Here is an 8,378-nt window from a genome sequence, read left to right as displayed (position 1 = left end):
GCAGAGGGCAGATCGAAGTAACCTGGACCATCCCCCCAGAACAGCTAGGCAGGGTGCGGGGAGGTGGGGGGAGTAGCAGGGAACAGTTTCCATAGCCTCCACTGGCCCCACAGGAGCTCCAGGGCAAGCAGCTGCAGAGGTTACTTAGGGCTTGAGCCAACCCTGGTAACAATAGGTCTGATTTCTCTGATCTGAATAAGTTTTTAGCTCCTGCTTCAGCCGGTGTAAATCAGCATTGCTCCTCCAAATCAACCGAACTACTCTGCTGTATGCCAGGAGGCCGTTAAAATGCAACCTGACTTCTTTCAGGAAAGAGAGAGCATTTTGGGGGCTCTATTACCTATTACTATGTACATCCATGGTAGCATCAGTGCATCACCCACTGACCATAGCTGGGGGGGGGTTGTGAATATACAAGGAAAACCTCGTCTCCTTTAACAAGGCCTTCTGGACCCCAGAGAGCACCTACAGCCTTTTAACACTGTGAGGACGGCAAGGGCTCAAAACTTTACAGCTGCCTTTCAGGAAACACTCCAGTAAAAATATCTGGACCCCACCAATGATGTGTCAGTGAACCAGCTGATTAACCATCATTTATTGAGTCTTGTGAAGAGTTTTTTGAGTCAAAAAGAGACTACGGGAATGTTCCATAAAAACACAGGCGTCTGTAAAAGAACAAAAATAAAGCTGTACCTCTCATTCTCCCCCTGTGCTTTTAAAATCGGAGTGGATTGACTTGAATGAAGGCAATTTAAATCATGATTTAAATCACCAAGTGGAAAGCCTCGATTTAAAGAATCGATTCTAATCAACTTTTCCATTTGTACGTCAGTTACTTATTTTCTAAAGAAAGGGGCATTCCACTCCTTGATATAACCGTTAAAACATGTTGATTGAGTAGATTTGATACATTGTTTTGCTACATAGGAGGTACACTAATAACTAGACATTTATTTAAGCAATTATGTAGCATAATATTTTCAGATTCTTATTCAGTCTACATTTTAGTATGTGAGAAACTGGAGAAAAACTTGCATATTTACTAAATAATTAACTTTTTGTCGCAATTTGTGTCTAGCTGCATAAGGGTGGTAAATGGAATGTAATTAAACACGTAAAACAGGATAGCAATTTTATTTTTGTGAAACAAAACAACCTTAAATATTTTGGATACACAAACATCTCTTATCAAAACATATTTCACATTTACAACAGAATTATAAGTAGTTAAGACCGTAACATATTTTGTATTAAATTCAGATTTCATTTTAAACAGGTTTATTTTTAAATAGAAAAACAGAATTTAAATAAAATTAAGACAAGCCGATTTCAATTAAAAATCCATTTTTTAAAAAATCATCTATTCTTATCCACTGTGGAACCATTTAATCTCCCCCACTATGGTGCCAGTAGATACTGGGACTATTTATACAGTAGAGCCGGTACCCACAAAGGTAGATCAAATAATATACTTATACCTTTAACGAATGATTTAATCAATTTTCCTCCCTATGACTTTAAATATACACAAACTTATTTCTAACCAGGGTAATATATACTTACCCTTGTCCTACAGATTTAAAGGGAACAAGTTAAAAAATCATTACAGACATTTCTCCCCTGTGTTACCAAAATGAACCTTACCTTGTTTCGCTTATGAAATGGGGACTTCAAGACAATTCATTTACTGTTCCCCACTCTGTGCTAATTAACATTTGTTCTTCAGTCAGCTTGCAGGGCAGGACATACTGGGACAGCTTCGCTGTGTGTTCACGGTCAGGGCATGAGAAAACCAGGAAAGGAACTGACCAACATGGGAATGCGTTTGTCTTTCCACCATTGAAGCGGACTTTTAAAATTGTTACACATATCACTTTGTACTGCCATTTCAAATAAAACCCCGGAGGACATTTTTATTCACACTGGGTCAGATATGTAGGTGGTGTAAATGACCACAGCTCCATTAATGTTCATGGGAGATTTTGCTGATTGACACCAGCTGAGGATCTGGCCCCTTGTTTTATGAACTCATCCAACCCCCTTCACCTTCCCTTTGCTGCAAAAACAAACCCTATATTTTAGGTCTAAACTAGCCAACCTCACCTGGTTACATTTTACACGAACATCCTTGCAAGAAACTCACTAATAAGCTGGTTTGGATGTTTTGTTTAGACCCAAATGTCCAGGCAGTATTGGAAAGCACATGGACCATCTGTAATTTGGGTCCAATAAAAGGAAAATGGAATATTTCTCATGGCAGTTTAGATCTACGAGATATGCTGAAGTCCCTCAGCCTAGGGGACGGCTTTCCACAGGCTGCACTTGTCATCCTGCTGGATATGGTTTGAGGATTGTGGGTGGGGTTTTTTTTAGTGATGGTTTTGTACCCTTGCCTGCAGTCCGAATGGAATCCACCCCCGGGCTGCCCTTGCATTTATGTGGAAACTTAAACAGCTATTCTTGTAAGCCTAGGCATTTGGCGAGGCCGATGTGTTCTCCTGAAAGGCCACAGTAGGAATCTGGCTTTTAACAACGTATATCGCAGTCCTTTTACAAGTACAAATGCACCAGAAGGAACACAGCCAGCCAAGACAGGCTCCATGTAGCGAGGATCCGCATTTCCTCCTTAAAACTCAAATACCCTGTATTTATAAAGCAGATTTCTAGTCTGGGCTAACAGCTTATAGAATCAAACAACATACATGGAGCTGTCGCCTCTTCGCAGAAAAAACATCTAAAGAATATGGTGCACTGCTGCCATTCCAGCATAACCTGTGGCCCAGAACATCACGGATCAGCTGAGCTATCAGATCAGGAGTGGCAATAGAGGGGAGATCTGTATGGAGCACAGTGAGGATTTAGGGCTAGATCCTCAACTGAGCTTGATAAAGCTGAGGTCAATGGGCATTTGGTTTTCAGGGGACCAAATGACTGTATGCTACCTTTGTGCTCATCCAATGGCAGGAGGGAGGGATGGGAGACTGCTTCCAGAGTAACCTAGAGCAGCCTGAGGGCCACTCTAACATATATACTAGCTAGGGACCTCCCCCGCCCCCGGGGCTCCCTTTTGGTGGGGCTGGAAGAGGATGGTACAGAGCTAGCTGGCTAAGCCAGTTCTGTACCTACTAGGCATTCCCCTATACCAGGACACCTTTTTGAGTCCCTGGGATATGTGGACCAGGATCGGAGCCACTTGAGTAATTTACATGCTAGTTTTTGCAGGTTGTGGCTCCAGGAAAGCCCCAGTTAATGACACAACAATAACATAACAAAAGCAGGATCAGGTACATTGTGTGTGCCTACCTTGCGCTGCAGTCAGTAGGAAGGACTGCAGGATCGGGCTACGTTAACAGAGTCACCAGTCGAAGGACAGGGCTTGTGTTCTAACTATCCTCAGTCCAGAATGGATCTCTGTGTTCTATGCCTGGACACTCTCCATATTGCTTTCAGCCCTGCCCCAGAAACATCTCTTTCTAAACCATTTGTATCAACAGCACAAACATTAAATACTGTTTCCATACAACTGCTCTCCTCTATCGCAGCTCCCGTAAGCTGCTCTTAAACAAACGAGTTCTTCATCTGCCTAAAACATACACCAGGAGGACAGAACCCTAAACCAGCTCAAAAATATTAAGGTGGGGAATAAAGTAGCCTGAAGATCAGAGGCTTGTTTCAGATATTTTGCTTCCTGTGCTAAGAGCAGAACATTCCACGGTGTGGTCTGAACGGGCTTTCCCAGCACATGCAGCTCACCAACGGGGCTGGAGAAGATCCAAACCACATATTTCCTGCGCTGTCATTTAACAAAGAGTGAATGAATTCAGTGCACATGGAAGGTGCCAGATTGATCAATGCCCTCAATTTATCCTGCGCGCCAAAGACTTGGGAGGCATCATACTGCTAGGGTTAGAAATGTATTCATCCTCTCTACGTGCCTTCTCTTCAGAGATTGCTTGTAGCCACCACTCCCACACACTAGACTGACACTAGTGTCTCCTTTTGTACAGGTCACTTAAGAGCCATCCGAGGGGAGTGACGGACGTGGCTATGGTTAGACCTGTGGACCAAAGGAAGAAAGGCTTGGTGTACGCCGCTACCAACCCCCAGAGCCATCCAGTCACCTCTCCCTTTCACCATCTCTGCAGAAAAGAGGTTCCCAGGGTCCATCCCTAGCCAAAGGAACATTGCTCAATCTCAGCATATTTTCTAAAGGCAAAATTTTCAAAAGCGCCTGCGTGATTTTGGAGCCCAAGTCCCATCTCCAAAAGTGATGTAGGCACTTTAATAGACTTAGGCACTGACATTCCCTTTGAAAATGGGACTCAGGCCCTTCTGAAACGTTTATCCTAGATCCCTGGTAGTTTCCTAGAGCTCTGTGGTGCTTAGTGGTTTCAGTTACAATTGCATCATCTCTCTCTCTCTCCAGTTTTCTTACCAGTCTTCACAAGCTTTAAACTGACCCCTTCCGGTTTTTGCCCAGAGAGGTAATTTTGCCTCAAATCACAACATACGTTTTTGTAACGTCCTCAAAATTCCTCTTGAATAAATCAGTTCCCGTTCTGAAGAGCCTTCCCATTGCAGAGGATATAAACCTGTGAGCTATTTGCCAGCACCATGTGTGCTCATGATGGCCCCCACCACCGTAGTGTCTGAGCCTCTGATAGTCTTTGATGTGTTCAGCCTCACAACAGCCCTGGGAGGTAAGGAAGGGCCCCATTGTACAGTTGGGGACCTGGGGTACAGAGAAGCTAAGTGACTTGCCCAGGGTCACACACAAAGTCTGGCAGAGCAGGGAAGTGTCCCTGGGTTTCCCAAATCCCAGGCTAGCTTCCTAACCCCTGGACCATCCTTTCTACCCATCGTGGAGCCCTTGCCAACTTGTGTCTATTTCTAGGCATGCCGGGCTGCCTTCTCCCAGTGATTTCATTAATTCAGAAGAGAATTGAATTCAACGTCGCACACAGACATCCACATTAAAGATTAGTCTTTGATTCCTGAAGACTCCAGGGAGATCCTGTTGAATGGTACCTTCCTCCATGAAGTCAGTGGGGACTTTTGCGAAGTGTGACGCTAATAAGGGTATTGGAAATCAGATGAAAAAATGAACCAAGTAAGGAGATTGGCTCAAACCAGGAGACGGGCTGGTAAAATGTAAGACTCACAGCTACCCATGTGGTGAACCAAGTCCGGTGACTAGGGCATGGGCCCACAGAACACCAGTTGATAGACTTAAAGACTAAAACGTTGGCGACTGGCTCTAAGCAATGGACATTTAAAGGTAACATTGTAGTGCTCTAGTAGCAGGACGGCTGGTGTGTATAGAAGAGGAATGCCAGTACTTTCTGGCCACACTCATATGGAAAAATCCTTAGATAGCAGCACAGGGATTATTACACAAAGGAATGTGCAAAGAATCTTAGTTATATACAGTAGGCTCTGGGGTCAGCCAGTTTAGTAAAGGAAGCCAGTCGTCATGACAGAGAGAGAGGGAACAGGCCAAACACACATCAAGAGGGTGGGAGAGGGGGGAGGAAATCATATCATGGACCATCTGACTGTATCAGGCTGAAGGAAAGCACTGGGTAGAGAGGCTGCAAAAAGCAAGACCTGAATGAGAGATGCCACACAACAGGGTAATGAGAGAAGCCTTCAGAGGAGAGGAAATCTGCAAGGAAAGAAAGAAATGACTGATTATTACTATTTGTGAGCTGGTAGCACCTGGAAGCCCCAGCTAAGATCGGGACTCAGTGTGCTAGGTGCTGTACGTACACATAGTGAGAGACAACCCCTGCCCCAAATTGCTCACAAGCTCCATAGACAAAAGGAAGAATGGGAGAAAGGATGATTATCCCCATTTTACAGATGGGGAAGTAAGGCCCAGAGAGATTAAGTGATGTGCCCAGACTCACACAGGGAGGGCGTGGTCCAGCTGTGGTCCACCCAGTGCCATCATACTACAGGTCATCCTTCCTCTTGATTAAGAATCGGGTCAGGAAGAAGGGACAATGCTAGAAAATGAGGCTTGCAATTATCCCGCTAACTTTGCGCACGCAGCTCCCACTTGCCGACTAGGCCCTAGGGGCATGTGGCGATAAACGGAGTTTTTTCTGAGCTGGTGGTTTCTACAGCTCCATCCACTGAGGGCAATCAGGACCATTGGCAGTGGCAGGAACTCCATAGCTTTTTTTTGCACAGCTAGGGCATATGCCTCAATGGACATGCCAAGTGCCTGTAAGTCCCCTTAGGGTTAAGTGTGGTGACACTGTGTCTTTGAGGATGACTAAGGGAAAGCTGATGTGCCATCTGGCAAAGGCAAGCGGCAATCTGCAGAACTCCCCTTTTCTAGGCACGGCTGCTCTGGTGAATACCTCTTCCTCTTTCATAGGATGTTTAATGTCGTCCCTGGGGACTTGATTCAGAAGCCCTGGCCTGCCAACAGAAGCATGGAAAAGAAAGCCAGACAATGTGAGATTCAAGGGCAGGAGGAAGACTGGACTGCTCTTGGGAAAGAATATTTTCTGTTTCATGTCTCGGATGGAGAAGCATTAAAGGGAAGGCGCACAAGCTCTTTGATCAGGGAGAAGACTGCCCAACATCTCATACGAATGCACAAAGGGCTAGAAAACTCCCAAGACTGCTGTTATTCTGACAGCACAATTAGCAATGAGAGGAAAAGAGACCGAATTTGGCCACCCAATGCAGAATTTCTCCCCACAGGGTCTGATTCAAAACCCACTGAAGCCTATGTGAGTTTTTTCATTGACTTTACTAGGGTTTGGATCAGGCCCCAGGCCTCCAGTTCTTTATTTTGTGCAGTTTAAAGTAAACACAAGTAACAAGGTTTCATCATTTCCTTTGGGAGACTGTTAAAGACTAATGGAGTCCAACAGATCTCGTTGCCAGAATATTTTTTTCCTAACATTAAGTTTAAATATCAGACCCCTCCCTTCTCAGTAGTTGTTTGGCCAAACTTTGTGTGGGTAGCTTTGAATTTTATTTTCTGTATTAGGAGGACTTCCAGCTGTGAAAAAATATTCCACGGTCCAATTCCATCCAAGAGAACACTTGAGTTTTGAGCATGGGGCCTCCAGATGGCGCACACGACGTCAGCTCCAGGGCACAAATCAACAGTGCCAGTGGAAAAGCTGCCACCAAACGAAAAGGGCCTTGAAAAAGACAACGAGAATGGAAAGATCATAAACCAAAGCTAAATAAATGATGTAGAATGCCCGTGAAATTAGCACTCAAAGGTAAGACAGAAGCAGATGCTCTAGTAGCATGGGGATGGCAGAGATGATGATAATCCCAGAGGGGCACAGACAGTGCTGGAAAGATTACATTTGGACAGCTCCTACAACCAGGGTAATCTATCCCAAGCCGCCAGAAGTGCAGTAGTCCTTTTATGTAATAGATTGTGACAAAGTTCCTCCTTGACCTTGGTGGGTCCTGTGCTTATTGGCGGATTTGCTCGCCTTGGAGCCTCACGGCAGCCCTCAGTTTGGCCGTTTTTGTGAACCCACAGTCCAGGTCGACTCCTCCTGTGTCTGACCAGGAGTTGGGAGGTTTGGGGGGAACGCAACTGTCTAGAGTGCCTCCTGGAACAGCTGTACGACAGCTACAAGTCCCTGGGCTACTTCCCCATGGCCTCCTCCCAACACCTTCTTTATCCTCACCATAGGACCTTCCTCCTGGTACCTGATAATGCTTGTACTCCTCAGTCCTCCAACAGTCCATGTTCTTACTCCTAGCACCTCTTGCTCCCAGCTCCTCACACTCGCACCACAAACTGAAGTGAGCTCCTTTTTAAACCCAGGTGCCCTGATTAGCCTGCCTTAATTGATTCTAGCAGCTTCTTGATTGGCTGCAGGTGTTCTAATCAGTCTGTCTGTCTTAATTGTCTCCAGAAGGTTCCTGATTGTTCTGGAACCTTCCCTGTTACCTTACCCAGGGAAAAGGGACCTACTTAACCTGGGACTAATATATCTGCCTTCTATTACTCTCCTGTAGCCATCCGGCCCGACCCTGTCACAAGACGTACAGAAAGGAGGCCAAGAACCCTTTCAGACTAACAAAAAAGCAGAGCATGCAGTGTAAAGGATGAGAAAGAAATTAGCCTATCAGATGGGACAATGAGGGCCCAGAGATAGGAACTGTACAAAATTCCCGTTACTATGTAGATACATGGCAATTGTGTGTCATACCCCTCCGACAGTGGCTGGTTCACTGGCTCTGCTGTACCCACCACCTCCTGATGTCAGTACACTGAGACTGGATACCTTTCTGGAAGGTCAACACACAAGTTATTGGTCTCAGCACAGGAATAAGGGGAAACAGTTCTTTGGCCTGTGTTATATGGGAGGTCAGACTAGGTGATCTAA

The sequence above is a fragment of the Lepidochelys kempii genome, chromosome 6, assembly GCF_965140265.1.
Source record: "Lepidochelys kempii isolate rLepKem1 chromosome 6, rLepKem1.hap2, whole genome shotgun sequence".
Lineage (NCBI taxonomy): Eukaryota > Metazoa > Chordata > Testudines > Cheloniidae > Lepidochelys > Lepidochelys kempii.
Note: the sequence above shows the minus strand (reverse complement) of the source record.